Source organism: Symsagittifera roscoffensis, chromosome 3, assembly GCF_963678635.1.
Source record: "Symsagittifera roscoffensis chromosome 3, txSymRosc1.1, whole genome shotgun sequence".
Lineage (NCBI taxonomy): Eukaryota > Metazoa > Xenacoelomorpha > Acoela > Convolutidae > Symsagittifera > Symsagittifera roscoffensis.
The window spans coordinates 8,316,388-8,331,852 of record NC_087064.1 but is presented as its reverse complement, the minus strand read 5'-3'; the positions used below and the strand labels follow the sequence as shown (position 1 = coordinate 8,331,852).

At 33.4% G+C, this 15,465-nt stretch overlaps 1 protein-coding gene across 1 annotated transcript in view; it reads left to right on the top strand.

The window, feature by feature from the left end:
• The first annotated feature begins 1,036 nt into the window (after nt 1–1,036).
• The window catches only part of LOC134842711 (uncharacterized), a 203,817-nt gene continuing 189,388 nt past the window's right edge, over nt 1,037–15,465 (top strand). The window contains exon 1 of the mRNA XM_063859170.1: nt 1,037–1,046. The gene's annotated coding sequence lies outside the window, so the exon portion shown is untranslated. The remainder of the gene's footprint in view (nt 1,047–15,465) is intronic.

The following is a 15,465-nucleotide window of genomic DNA, read 5'->3' as shown; positions in this document are numbered from 1 at the left end:
GAAGTCGGTGAACCTGTCAGAAACTGGGAAAAGCTCAATTCGTTACCAAAGCTCCTGCTGGCGGAAGCTTTTTTTTTTTCTGTATTCATAACGAGGCACAAGTTTCTCCGTACTTCTGATAGATTTATAATTGACACAACGGAGTTGGAAGCAAACTAGTCAAAACTTATTCAGCTCCGCCAAATCAGTTCTTTCCCATGGAAATGAAATTGCCCCACACGAGTAAAACCGTTAGGAAGTCGAATCGAAAAGCGGTGTATTGCCCAATTTAGGAGACCTAAAAAAACTTGCACGGTCGCAATAAGGGTTCTGTTGAAACCATTTTCAGAACCATGCATTCGTGGCTATTAGATGTTCGTATTGATCTTGTTGATCGTTTGCAATTGTGATAATCAATTCAAATTTCAAAATCTTTGCTTCGATTATATTCGCGATGCTATTTAACCTCAAATCATTTTTTAGAAACTAAAACCATTTCTTCGTAAAACGAACTTAAACGACTTCCTTGCAGAGTACCCCATGATAACAGATCTCCCTCTGGAGCATCTAGGATACAGAAAATCTGGTGTCGGTACTGCAGAGATGACTATATTGGCCCATTTTTTTTAAACCAGTCAACAAGAGTTCGGAAAAACGATGAGGTTTCTCTGATCTCGCATAAGGATGAAATTGGCTGATTTCAAATCCATACCTACCCCATTAAGATGGTAATTAGTGTGTGCATTGAGAGGATCATTGCATGCAGCGAAACTCCATCAGTCAACTGGTCGGTTTGTGAAACGATTTTTCTTAGTACCGAGAACGAACCTATGGCTGCATTGAATTGTAAAATCAGCAAACTCCGTACAACTTAGTACACAGAGACCTAAAATGGAAAAACAATCTACCCAATGAACGGTAGTTTATGAAAACTTCCGGTAAAAGTCTGCAAGCACGCATTTTAATCAACTTTGGTGGAAACTGCCAAATTAATGATAAAGGTACTCGACGGTTCACCACTCTCACTAATGATTCATAAAAAAGCAAACTAATAAGCCTTATTAAATGCTTACATGAACACCAAATGTGACAAGTATTTTTGAGTTCTGAGGATTAGTTCAACCATAGGAAGTAGCAAGTGCGTGCGCACAAAAACGAAAAATTGTTTGGTCGCACTGCGTAGGCGAGTACATGTCAAGTCTTATTTAGCCAGCTAAGTGACGCGGTTATGCAAAACTGGACTTAATTAGGTGAGTTGCACAACCCCGGCATTGATAGCCTTTTGCCTGCCAGAATTAAATTTTTGAAAAATAGTTTGGCGCCAGACCGAACCCCACAAATATATAGTTTTGCTCTAAACCGAATTGCAAGCATTACTATAAACAACAGAAAAACCCTAGGAAGTGTTTTTATTCTTCCTTGTCTGGCAAGTTATTGCCGCTGGTATGTGGTGTAACGTGTATTACAAAAATTTGCCAATATTAACACGTTGAAGCAATGGTTGTGTTAATTTTGTTGAAAAAGACCTAATTTTTCAAGGGCTTGTAGTTGGGCGCGGCCAAAAGCAACAGTTTTAACTTCAATTGTAAGCCACATCGAAAATATCAGTAAATCAATAGAAACAGATATACTAGGCTGCGACTGACTTTCTTAAGTTACGGATCAATGTTCGTGTATAAAGATGTGGTTGAATTCACTATAGACAAATCATTTTAGGTTGCGTCATTCAATCTGAACTTTTAAAAACTTATTTTATGTCGAACAGACATTTAGTGGGTTGAGAAAAAAGAAAACAATATTCAGATAAAACGAAATAACTTGAAGTTATACCGTTTTAATATGGAGAAAACGCACTCCACGGTTAACCTCCATACAAGCAAAATGCTCAACATCCAATTCTGTTAAAAGTCACTACAAAACCTAGCAAGACTGCTCGTATCAGGGCAAAGCCCTGAATGTTCCGACTGCCTTTTAAAGTTTATGGAGCAGTAATAACAAAAAAAATTAAATGTAAAAAAAAAATGAAAATTTTTTTTTCTAAAGTTTGAATTTTTTTATGAAGTCATCTCCTCACACCCCATATAATGTACAAACGAATAGATGTCGCTCCTTGTAACAAATCAGATATGGCAAATAAGCTTCTTTCAACCAATTTGGAACGATTTCTAAGACGGATTAAATATCCGCTTACGCGTTAATAGCGCGAAATATATCGCGCGTTAATTGTCCCAAATTGGCCAAAATGGCAATCTTTAAACCCCCATAACTTGACAAAAAAATATCACAGGTAAATTATCTTTTCCAATTTAGGCTCAAGACAACAAAAGCTTTCGAATGAAATTTAAAAATTCCGCCAAAAATGGCTAGTTAAAAAGTCGAAATTTGTCTGAAGAAAAAAAACCCAACCCGAGCACAAATATTCCGTTACTTTCGTATCGAAAGTCGGAACAAAAATCAACGGTTTCTTCGTATTGAACTTTGAAGGACAAGATCTTTTTTGATTGGAACAAAAAAGCGCACAAAATAAAAATTCCAATTAACATCTAAAACTAAACCTTGCCAAAAAACAGGGAATAAAAAGGCCTCCTAACCATTACAAAATTTTTTTGTTTCGAAAAACACCGTTTGAAAATCAATAGTTAAATTACTAGATATATCTTAACACGTAAAATAATCTGTGATGTTTTTGCCGTTCAATATTTTGATTCTATCATCTGAAAAAATTTTGGTTTTTGCGTTTCTTGTCAAAAAAAGTTGAAGCGAAAACAAAAAAATGTTTCAATCTACGGGAAAAATCTTGTCAATCAGTTCAATTTTTTGAACAATTTCTATTTGTTAAATACCTTTAATGAAAAAGAGGCGAGTGATAACGTTCCATTATTCGAAAAATGCTAGTTTGCTATTTTCAGACAAACTCTTTCTGTGAAAAGCATTTTTTGTCAAACCAGGCAGCAGCTAAATAATCAGGAAAAAGTATTAGTACTAAAATTAGGCAAAAATCATCCCACCACACGCCATATAGAGTACAAAAAAATATATTTCGCTACTAGTAACAAATCAATTATGGCAAATAAGCTTCCTTTAACCAATTTGGAACGATTTCTGAGACGGATTAAAACTCCGCTTACGCATTAATAGCGCAAAATAGATCGCGCGTTAATTGTCCCAAATTGGTCAAAATGGCAATTTTTAAACCCTCACAACTTTACGAAAAATGATCAGAGGTGAAATATCTTTTCAAATTAAAGCTCAGGACAACAATACCTTTTGAATGATTAAAAAAAATTCTGTCAAAAATCGCTAGTTAAAAAGTCGAAATTTGTCTGATGAAAAAAAAACCCACCCGAGTACAAATATTCCGTTACTTTCGTATCAAAAGTCGGAACAAAAAGTGTTTTATACGCCGAACGGAAATCCAAAAATATTAATTGCTCGAATAATATTCATTGTTCAAAAAATATTAATCCTGAAACCCCTCCCCCCATAGAAAATTTAGTGGATTGCAAATTTGATTGATTTTTAAAAAATGTTGACACTCAGTTGTGTTTATATTCTGTCCATCATAATCAAATCACAGTTGAATTGCTTTTCAGAGCCAATTATGGTTGTTGCACCTTTTTATTAAAACCAAATTACAATCAACTTAACAACACTCAGTTATGAGTTATAGTTATTGCTCAGTTTGGATAGGGGTTCTGTTTTTTGCTCCATGGGTAAAGCACAAGCAGAAAAAAACACAAACCGGTTAAATAGGATAATTTAATCAACGAACTCGAAACCGGTAAAATCTAAGATAATTCAATCAACAGACGATAATGTTTCAGTTTTCGGACTATCCAAACCGGTAAAATCTCAGATAATTGAATCAACAGACGATAATGTTCAGTTTTCGGACTATAATGACAAGAAGTTGTGAATAAAAAATCAAAAATAATCAGATAATCGATTGTTTTTCCTGTTTTGGAGGGGTTGATTATTTCTAATTTTTAGCTTTTTAAAGGAATTGTTTTCAAATTTATCTTAAATAAACATTTTACAAACTATAAGTGGAATGTGATTTTCCTTTTATAATGAATTTTCTTCGGTCTAAATTTGTTTCAACAAGAAACATTCTAAATCAAGTTTTTAATTGCTGAAGATCAACTGGGACGAAGTGGAAAATCTCCCCTAAATCAGTTTAAAAAGAGCTCATTCTACTGGTCAAAACCTTTCTTGTTCAGCCGATCAAAATTCAGCGTTTTGCATGATGCTTTGCTGCCTAATTTTAGGGAGGGGTTGGTTGTTTACGGGCGGATATGGGCGAAATGGGGGGGTGGTTTTTCATAGAAATGTCGGCGCGCGCTCCTCAAAATTAGTCAAAATTGGCGTCAAGGGCTCTTTTAGAAAATGTTAGGGTCGGTCAGCCAAAAAAGTACTTTTGGGCCGGAAGGGAGTCATGTCTCTGAGAAAAAGGCGTCCCAACCCCCTCTCCCCAACTCCGGAAGATTTTTTTTATACGGGCCAACCAGGTAATATTTTATTGCAGCTCGAAACAACTATAAGCGATTCAAAACCATAAAATATTCTGCCTCATTTGAAGTTTGAAAAACTTTCCTATCTTTTTCTTGTTTCAGATAAAGCAACTACCAAGATCATTTAACAGAAAATATTTTGAAGCGTGATCGTTAATCTTGCGGATAAAAATGAAGGAAATGTTCGAAATGAAGCTCAACTTCAAGTTTATCTTAAAATTAACTATATGTTTAAAGTGTCTTAAATTGATTTACACCGTTTGGTTTAACAGCCAAAACAGGTTTGCATAACAGGAAAGAGACCGTGTATCGATTTTTCATGTAGTAGTTAGCAGAAAATCAACCGGTTTATGCAAATCAAAAGCAAAAAATTTCGACTTTTTCAAAGTCACCTGTAAACAAAATTAATAAATTAATCAGTGAAAGTCGTTTTTTTTTCTTGATTTTAAGCTCTTCAGAAGTCGAAAATTTTTGAGGAATTACTGTTAAAAAGTACTTTTACAAATAATTGGTGTAATGCGCTGTTAAATGTTACTTCAAATTTCATAAAACAATAAATGGGTCAGTAGTAATTAACCTGAGCGAATGAAATCTCTCAAGTTTTTTCCGTCCACTTTTTCTTTGTAAGAGGCAATCACAACTGAAGCACCATTAGGGTAGATTATTGAAAACCTCCGAAAACCCAAATTGATTATGAAGTTTTTACAAATCGTAAATTATTCTAGTAGATCAGTCTCTCCGAGTGCAACGTATCCAAGAATCGAAACAACATGTCCACATTGAAACTTTGATTGCCCCTAAATCCGCTTCCCCTTGTGAGACTTCAGACTTAATTCAGTCCCAAATTCATAGCCTCTGATTTGACCAGATCCTGAGATTTTAAAAGGAAATTGAAAACAGCAATAGGAAAAGTAAGAGATTCAAAACAACCAAAAAATTATCACAGGTAAAATATCTTTTCAAGTTTAGGCTCAGGACAACAAAAGCTTTCGAGTGATATTTAAAAATTCCGCCAAAAATGGCTAGTTAAAAATTCAAAATTTGTCTGAAGAAAAACAAACCCACCCCGAGCACAAATATTCCGTTACTTTTGTATCGAAAGTCGGAACAATAATCAACGGTTTCTTCGTTTTGAACTTTGAAGGACAAGATTTTTTTTGATTGGAACAAAAAACCGCACAAATTAAAAAATTCCAATTTTTGAATTTTTTTTTGAAAATCAACCCCCCACAATCCATACAAAGTACAAAGGGATAGATTTTGCTCCTTGTAACAAATCAATTATGGCAAATAAATTTCGTTCAACCAATTTGGAACGATTTCTGAGACGGATTAAAACTCCGCTTACGCATTAATAGCGCAAAATAGATCGCGCGTTAATTGTCCCAAATTGGTCAAAATGGCAATTTTTAAACCCTCACAACTTTACGAAAAATGATCAGAGGTGAAATATCTTTTCAAATTAAAGCTCAGGACAACAATACCTTTTGAATGATTAAAAAAAATTCTGTCAAAAATCGCTAGTTAAAAAGTCGAAATTTGTCTGATGAAAAAAAAACCCACCCGAGCACAAATATTCCGTTACTTTCGTATCAAAAGTCGGAACAAAAAGTGTTTTATACGCCGAACGGAAATCCAAAAATATTAATTGCTCGAATAATATTCATTGTTCAAAAAATATTAATCCTGAAACCCCTCCCCCCATAGAAAATTTAGTGGATTGCAAATTTGATTGATTTTTAAAAAATGTTGACACTCAGTTGTGTTTATATTCTGTCCATCATAATCAAATCACTGTTGAATTGCTTTTCAGAGCCAATTATGGTTGTTGCACCTTTTTATTAAAACCAAATTACAATCAACTTAACAACACTCAGTTATGAGTTATAGTTATTGCTCAGTTTGGATAGGGGTTCTGTTTTTTGCTCCATGGGTAAAGCACAAGCAGAAAAAAACACAAACCGGTTAAATAGGATAATTTAATCAACAAATTCGAAACCGGTAAAATCTAAGATAATTCAATCAATAGACGATAATGTTTAAGTTTTCGGACTATCCAAACCGGTAAAATCTCAGATAATTGAATCAACAGACAATAATGTTCAGTTTTTGGACTATAATGACAAGAAGTTGTGATTAAAAAATCAAAAATAATCAGATAATCGATTGTTTTTCCCGTTTTGGAGGGGTTGATTATTTCTAATTTTAGGTATTTAAAGGAATTGTTTTCAAACTTATCTTAAATAAACATTTTAAAAACTATAAGTGAAATGTGATTTTCCTTTTAAAATGAATTTTCTTCGGTCTAAACTTGTTTCAACAAGTAATATTCTAAATCAAGTTTTTTATTGCTGAAGAACAACTGGGACCAAGTGAAAAATCTCCCCTAGATCAGTTTAAAAAGAGCTAATTCTACTGGTCAAAACCTTTCTTGTTCAGCCGATCAAAATTCAGCGTTTTGCATGATGCTTTGCTGCCTAATTATAGGGAGGGGTTGGTTGTTTACGGGTGGATTTGGGCGAGATGGGGGGGGGGGTGGTTTTTCATAGAAATGTCGGCGCGCGCTCCTCAAAATTAGTAAAAATTGGCGTCAAGGGCTCTTTTAGAAAATGTTAGGGTCGGTCAGCCAAAAAAGTACTTTTGGGCCGGAAGGGAGTCAAGTCTCTGAGAAAAAGGCGTCCCAACCCCCTCTCCCCAAATCCGGGACAATTTTTTGATACGGGCCAACAAAGTAATATTTTATTGCAGCTCGAAACAACTATAAGCGATTCAAAACCATAAAATATTCTGCCTCATTTGAAGTTTGAATAACTTTCCTATCTTTTTATTGTTTCAGATAAAGCAATTACCAAGATCATTTAACAGAAAATATTTTGAAGCGTGATCGTTATTCTCGCGGATAACACTGAAGGAAATGTTCGAAATGAAGCTCAACTTCAAGTTTATTTTAAAATTATTTATATGTTTAAAGTGTCTTAAATTGATTTACACCGTTTGGTTTAACAGCCAAAACAGGTTTGCATAACAGGAAAGAGACCGTGTATCGATTTTTCATGTAGTAGTTAGCAGAAAATCAACCGGTTTACGCAAATCAAAAGCAAAAAGTTTCGACTTTTTCAAAGTCACCTATAAACAAAATTAATAAATTAATCAGTGAAAGTCGTTTTTTTTTCTTTTTTTAAGCTCTTCAGAAGTCAAGAATTTTTGAGGAATTACTGTTAAAAAGTACTTTTACAAATAATTGGTGTAATGCGCTGTTAAATGTTACTTCAAATTTCATAAAACAATAAATCGGTCAGTAGTAATTAACCTGAGCGAATGAAATCTCTCAAGTTTTATCCGTCCACTTTTTCTTTGTAAGAAGCAATCACAACTGAAGCACCATTAGGGTAGATTATTGAAAACCTCCGAAAACCCAAATTGATTATGAAGTTTTTACAAATCGTAAATTATTCTAGTAGTTCAGTCTCTCCGAGTGCAACGTATCCAAGAATCGAAACAACATGTCCACATTGAAACTTTGATTGCCCCTAAATCCGCTTCCCCTTGTGAGACTTCAGACTTAATTCAGTCCCAAATTCATAGCCTCTGATTTGACCAGATCCTGAGATTTTAAAAGGAAATTGAAAACAGCAATAGGAAAAGTAAGAGATTCAAAACAACCAAAAAATTATCACAGGTAAAATATCTTTTCAAATTTAGGCTCAGGACAACAAAAGCTTTCGAATGATATTTTAAAATTCCGCCAAAAATGGCTAGTTAAAAATTCAAAATTTGTCTGAAGAAAAAAAAACCCACCCCGAGCACAAATATTCCGTTACTTTTGTATCGAAAGTCGGAATAATAATCAACGGTTTCTTCGTATTGAACTTTGAAGGACAAGATCTCTTTTGATTGGAACAAAAAACCGCACAAATTAAAAAATTCCAATTAACATCTAAAACTAAACCTTGCCAAAAAACAGGGAATAAAAAGGCCTCCTAACCATTACAAAAAAATTGTTTTTTTTTTTTCGAAAAACACCGTTTGAAAATCAATAGTTAAATTACTAGGTATATCTTAACACGTAAAATAATCTGTGATGTTTTTGCCGTTCATTATTTTGATTCTATCATCTGAAAAAATTTTGGTTTTTGCGTTTCTTGTCAAAAAAATATGAAGCGAAAACAAAAAATTTTTTCAATCTACGGGAAAAACTCTTGTCAATCAGTTCAATTTACTGAAAAATTTCTATTTGTTAAATATCATTAATGAAAAAAGGCGAGTGATAACGTTCCATTATTCGAAAAATGCTAGTTTGCTATTTTCATACAAACTCTTTCTGTGAAAAGCATTTTTTGTCAAACCCGGCAGCAGCTAAATAATCAGGAAAAAGTTTTAGTACTAAACTTCGGAAAAAAAAAACAATTTTAAATTTAAACAAGACTGCTCGTATCAGGGCGAAGCCCTGAATGTTCCGACTGCCGTTTTAAGGTTTATGGAGCAGCAATAACATTAAAAAAATTAAATGAAGTAAAATAAAATGAATTTTTTTTAATTTGAATTTTTTTTTGAAAATCAACCCCCCACAATCCATACAAAGTACAAAGGGATAGATTTCGCTCCTTGTAACAAACAATTATGGCAAATAAATTTCGTTCAACCAATTTGGAACGATTTCTGAGACGGATTAAAACTCCGCTTACGCGTTAATAGCGCAAAATATATCGCGCGTTAATTGTCCCAAATTGGTCAAAATGGCAATCTTTAAACCCTCACAACTTTACGAAAAATGATCAGAGGTGAAATATCTTTTCAAATTAAAGCTCAGGACAACAAAACCTTTTGAATGATATAAAAAAAATTCTGTCAAAAATCGCTAGTTAAAAAGTCGAAATCTGTCTGAAGAAAAAGAAACCAACCCAAGCACAAATATTCCGTTACTTTCGTATCGAAAGTCGGAACAAAAAGTGTTTTATACGCCGAACGGAAATCCAAAAATATTAATTGCTCGAATAATATTCATTGCTCAAAAAATATTAATCCTGAAACCCCTCCCCCCATAGAAAATTTAGTGGACTGCAAATTTGATTGATTTTTAAAAAATGTTGACACTCAGTTGTGTTTATATTCTGTCCATCATAATCAAATCACTGTTGAATTGCTTTTCAAAGCCAACTATGGTTGTTGCACCTTTTTATTAAAATCAAATTACAATCAACCTAACCATATATGGAAATTGTATGGTTAGCATTTTTTTTTCATACCATTTTTTTCCTTTTTTTATGAAGAGACACCAATTTCGATAGCAAAACAACTATAAAATACCTTTAAAATTCGATTAAACTCATTTCGCAAAAATGCATGAAATTTGTATGACTAGCATTTTTCCATAGACTAAGTGTATGAAATTGTATGATTAGCATTTTCGGTTTATGGAGGTCAACCCGGGAACACTCAGTTATGAGTTATAGTTATTGCTCAGTTTGGATAGCGGTTCTCTTTTTGCTCCATGGGTAAAGCACAAGCAGAAAAAAAACACAAACCGGTTAAATAGGATAATTTAATCAACAAATTCGAAACCGGTAAAATCTAAGATAATTCAATCAACAGACGATAATGTTTCAGTTTTCGGACTATCAAAACCGGTAAAATCTCAGATAATTGAATCAACAGACAATAATGTTCAGTTTTCGGACTATCAAAACCGGTAAAATCTCAGATAATTGAACCAACAGACGATACTGTTCAGTTTTCGGACTATAATGACAAGAAGTTGTGAATATAAAATCAAAAATAATCAGATAATCGATTGTTTTTCCTGTTTTGGAGGGGTTGATTATTTCTAATTTTTAGCTTTTTAAAGGAATTGTTTTAAAATTTATCTTAAATAAACATTTTACAAACTATAAGTGAAATGTGATTTTCCTTTTATAATGCAATCTGAATTTTCTTCGGTCTAAATTTGTTGCAACAAGTAATATTCAAAATCTCTGAAGAATCTCTTGATCTCTGAAGAACAACTGGGACCAAGTGAAAAATCTCCCCTAAATCAGTTTAAAAAGAGCTCATTCTACTGGTCAAAACCTTTCTTGTTTAGCCGATCAAAATTCAGCGTTTTGCATGATGCTTTGCTGCCTAATTATAGGGAGGGGTTGGTTGTTTACGGGTGGATTTGGGCGAGATGGGGGGGGGTTGTTTTTCATAGAAATGTCGGCGCGCGCTCCTCAAAATTAGTAAAAATTGGCGTCAAGGGCTCTTTTAGAAAATGTTAGGGTCGGTCAGCCAAAAAAGTACTTTTGGGCCGGAAGGGAGTCAAGTCTCTGAGAAAAAGGCGTCCCAACCCCCTCTCCCCAAATCCGGGACAATTTTTTGATACGGGCCAACAAAGTAATATTTTATTGCAGCTCGAAACAACTATAAGCGATTCAAAACCATAAAATATTCTGCCTCATTTGAAGTTTGAATAACTTTCCTATCTTTTTATTGTTTCAGATAAAGCAATTACCAAGATCATTTAACAGAAAATATTTTGAAGCGTGATCGTTAATCTTGCGGATAACACTGAAGGAAATGTTCGAAATGAAGCTCAACTTCAAGTTTATTTTAAAATTATTTATATGTTTAAAGTGTCTTAAATTGATTTACACCGTTTGGTTTAACAGCCAAAACAGGTTTGCATAACAGGAAAGAGACCGTGTATCGATTTTTCATGTAGTAGTTAGCAGAAAATCAACCGGTTTACGCAAATCAAAAGCAAAAAGTTTCGACTTTTTCAAAGTCACCTATAAACAAAATTAATAAATTAATCAGTGAAAGTCGTTTTTTTTTCTTTTTTTAAGCTCTTCAGAAGTCAAGAATTTTTGAGGAATTACTGTTAAAAAGTACTTTTACAAATAATTGGTGTAATGCGCTGTTAAATGTTACTTCAAATTTCATAAAACAATAAATCGGTCAGTAGTAATTAACCTGAGCGAATGAAATCTCTCAAGTTTTATCCGTCCACTTTTTCTTTGTAAGAAGCAATCACAACTGAAGCACCATTAGGGTAGATTATTGAAAACCTCCGAAAACCCAAATTGATTATGAAGTTTTTACAAATCGTAAATTATTCTAGTAGATCAGTCTCTCCGAGTGCAACGTATCCAAGAATCGAAACAACATGTCCACATTGAAACTTTGATTGCCCCTAAATCCGCTTCCCCTTGTGAGACTTCAGACTTAATTCAGTCCCAAATTCATAGCCTCTGATTTGACCAGATCCTGAGATTTTAAAAGGAAATTGAAAACAGCAATAGGAAAAGTAAGAGATTCAAAACAACCAAAAAATTATCACAGGTAAAATATCTTTTCAAATTTAGGCTCAGGACAACAAAAGCTTTCGAATGATATTTTAAAATTCCGCCAAAAATGGCTAGTTAAAAATTCAAAATTTGTCTGAAGAAAAAAAAACCCACCCCGAGCACAAATATTCCGTTACTTTTGTATCGAAAGTCGGAATAATAATCAACGGTTTCTTCGTATTGAACTTTGAAGGACAAGATCTCTTTTGATTGGAACAAAAAACCGCACAAATTAAAAAATTCCAATTAACATCTAAAACTAAACCTTGCCAAAAAACAGGGAATAAAAAGGCCTCCTAACCATTACAAAAAAATTGTTTTTTTTTCGAAAAACACCGTTTGAAAATCAATAGTTAAATTACTAGGTATATCTTAACACGTAAAATAATCTGTGATGTTTTTGCCGTTCATTATTTTGATTCTATCATCTGAAAAAATTTTGGTTTTTGCGTTTTTTGTCAAAAAAATATGAAGCGAAAACAAAAAATTTTTTCAATCTACGGGAAAAACTCTTGTCAATCAGTTCAATTTACTGAAAAATTTCTATTTGTTAAATATCATTAATGAAAAAAGGCGAGTAATAACGTTCCATTATTCGAAAAATGCTAGTTTGCTATTTTCATACAAACTCTTTCTGTGAAAAGCATTTTTTGTCAAACCAGGCAGCAGCTAAATAATCAGGAAAAAGTTTTAGTACTAAACTTCGGAAAAAAAAACAATTTTAAATTTAAACAAGACTGCTCGTATCAGGGCGAAGCCCTGAATGTTCCGACTGCCGTTTTAAGGTTTATGGAGCAGCAATAACATTAAAAAAATTAAATGAAGTAAAATAAAATGAATTTTTTTTAATTTGAATTTTTTTTTGAAAATCAACCCCCCACAATCCATACAAAGTACAAAGGGATAGATTTCGCTCGTTGTAACAAACAATTATGGCAAATAAATTTCGTTCAACCAATTTGGAACGATTTCTGAGACGGATTAAAACTCCGCTTACGCGTTAATAGCGCAAAATATATCGCGCGTTAATTGTCCCAAATTGGTCAAAATGGCAATCTTTAAACCCTCACAACTTTACGAAAAATGATCAGAGGTGAAATATCTTTTCAAATTAAAGCTCAGGACAACAAAACCTTTTGAATGATATAAAAAAAATTCTGTCAAAAATCGCTAGTTAAAAAGTCGAAATCTGTCTGAAGAAAAAGAAACCAACCCAAGCACAAATATTCCGTTACTTTCGTATCGAAAGTCGGCGGAACAAAAAGTGTTTTATACGCCGAACGGAAATCCAAAAATATTAATTGCTCGAATAATATTCATTGCTCAAAAAATATTAATCCTGAAACCCCTCCCCCCCATAGAAAATTTAATGGACTGCAAATTTGATTGATTTTTAAAAAATGTTGACACTCAGTTGTGTTTATATTCTGTCCATCATAATCAAATCACTGTTGAATTGCTTTTCAAAGCCAACTATGGTTGTTGCACCTTTTTATTAAAATCAAATTACAATCAACTTAACCATATATGGAAATTGTATGGTTAGCATTTTTTTTTCATACCATTTTTTTCCTTTTTTTATGAAGAGACACCAATTTCGATAGCAAAACAACTATAAAATACCTTTAAAATTCGATTAAACTCATTTCGCAAAAATGCATGAAATTTGTATGACTAGCATTTTTCCATAGACTAAGTGTATGAAATTGTATGATTAGCATTTTCGGTTTATGGAGGTCAACCCGGGAACACTCAGTTATGAGTTATAGTTATTGCTCAGTTTGGATAGCGGTTCTCTTTTTGCTCCATGGGTAAAGCACAAGCAGAAAAAAAACACAAACCGGTTAAATAGGATAATTTAATCAACAAATTCGAAACCGGTAAAATCTAAGATAATTCAATCAACAGACGATAATGTTTCAGTTTTCGGACTATCAAAACCGGTAAAATCTCAGATAATTGAATCAACAGACAATAATGTTCAGTTTTCGGACTATCAAAACCGGTAAAATCTCAGATAATTGAACCAACAGACGATACTGTTCAGTTTTCGGACTATAATGACAAGAAGTTGTGAATATAAAATCAAAAATAATCAGATAATCGATTGTTTTTCCTGTTTTGGAGGGGTTGATTATTTCTAATTTTTAGCTTTTTAAAGGAATTGTTTTAAAATTTATCTTAAATAAACATTTTACAAACTATAAGTGAAATGTGATTTTCCTTTTATAATGCAATCTGAATTTTCTTCGGTCTAAATTTGTTGCAACAAGTAATATTCAAAATCTCTGAAGAATCTCTTGATCTCTGAAGAACAACTGGGACCAAGTGAAAAATCTCCCCTAAATCAGTTTAAAAAGAGCTCATTCTACTGGTCAAAACCTTTCTTGTTTAGCCGATCAAAATTCAGCGTTTTGCATGATGCTTTGCTGCTTAATTATAGGGAGGGGTTGGTTGTTTACGGGCGGATTTGGGCGAGATGGGGGGGGGGGGGTGGTTATTCATAAAAATGCGCGCTCCTCAAAATTAGTAAAAATTGGCGTCAAGGGCGCTTTTAGAAAATGTTAGGTTCGGTCAGCCAAAAAAGTACTTTTGGGCCGGAAGGGAGTCAAGTCTCTGAGAAAAAGGCGTCCCTACCCCTCTCCTTAAATCCGGTAGAAATTTTTTATACGGGCCAACAAATTCATATTTTATTGCAACTCGAAACAACTAAAAGCGATTCAAAACCATAAAATATTCTGCGTCATTTGAAGTTTGAAAAAGTTTCCTATCTTTTTCTTGTTTCAGATAAAGCAATTACCAAGATCATTTAACAGAAAATACGTTGAAGCGTGATCGTTAATCTTGCGAATAACACTGAAGGAAATGTTCGAAATGAAGCTCAACTTCCAGTTTATCTTAAAATTAACTATATGTTTAAAGTGTCTTAAATTGATTTACACCGTTTGGTCTAACAGCCAAAACAGGTTTGCTTTACATGAAAGAGACCGTATATCGACTTTTCATGTAGTAGTTAGCAGAAAATCAACCGGTTTACACAAATCAAAAGCAAAAAGTTTCGACTTTTTCAAAGTCATCTATAAACAAAATTAATTAGTGAAAGTCGTTTTTTTTCTTCTTTTTAAGCTCTTCAGAAGTCAAGAATTTTTGAGGAATTACTGTTAAAAAGTACTTTTACAAATAATTGGTGCAATGCGCTGTTAAATGTTACTTCAAATTTCATAAAACAATAAGTCGGGCAGTAGTAATTAACCTAAGCGAATGAAATCTCTTAAATTTTTTCCGTCCCCTTCTTCTTTGTAAGAGGCAATCACAACTAAAGCACCATTAGGATAGATTATTGAAAACGTCCGAAAACCCAAATTGATTATGAAGTTTTTACAAATCGTAAATTATTCTAGCAGATCAGTCTCTCCGAGTGCAACGTATCCAAGAATCGAAACAATATGTCCACATTGAAACTTTGATTGCCCCTAAATCCGCTTCCCCTTGTGAGACTTCAGACTTAATTCAGTCCCAAATTCATAGCCTCTGATTTTACCAGATCCTGAGATTTTAAAAGGAAATTGAAAACAGCAATAGGAAAAGTAAGAGATTCAAAACAACCATTATAAGAAAATGAGGTTCTTCCAAGAAACTTCTATGAAGCTCAT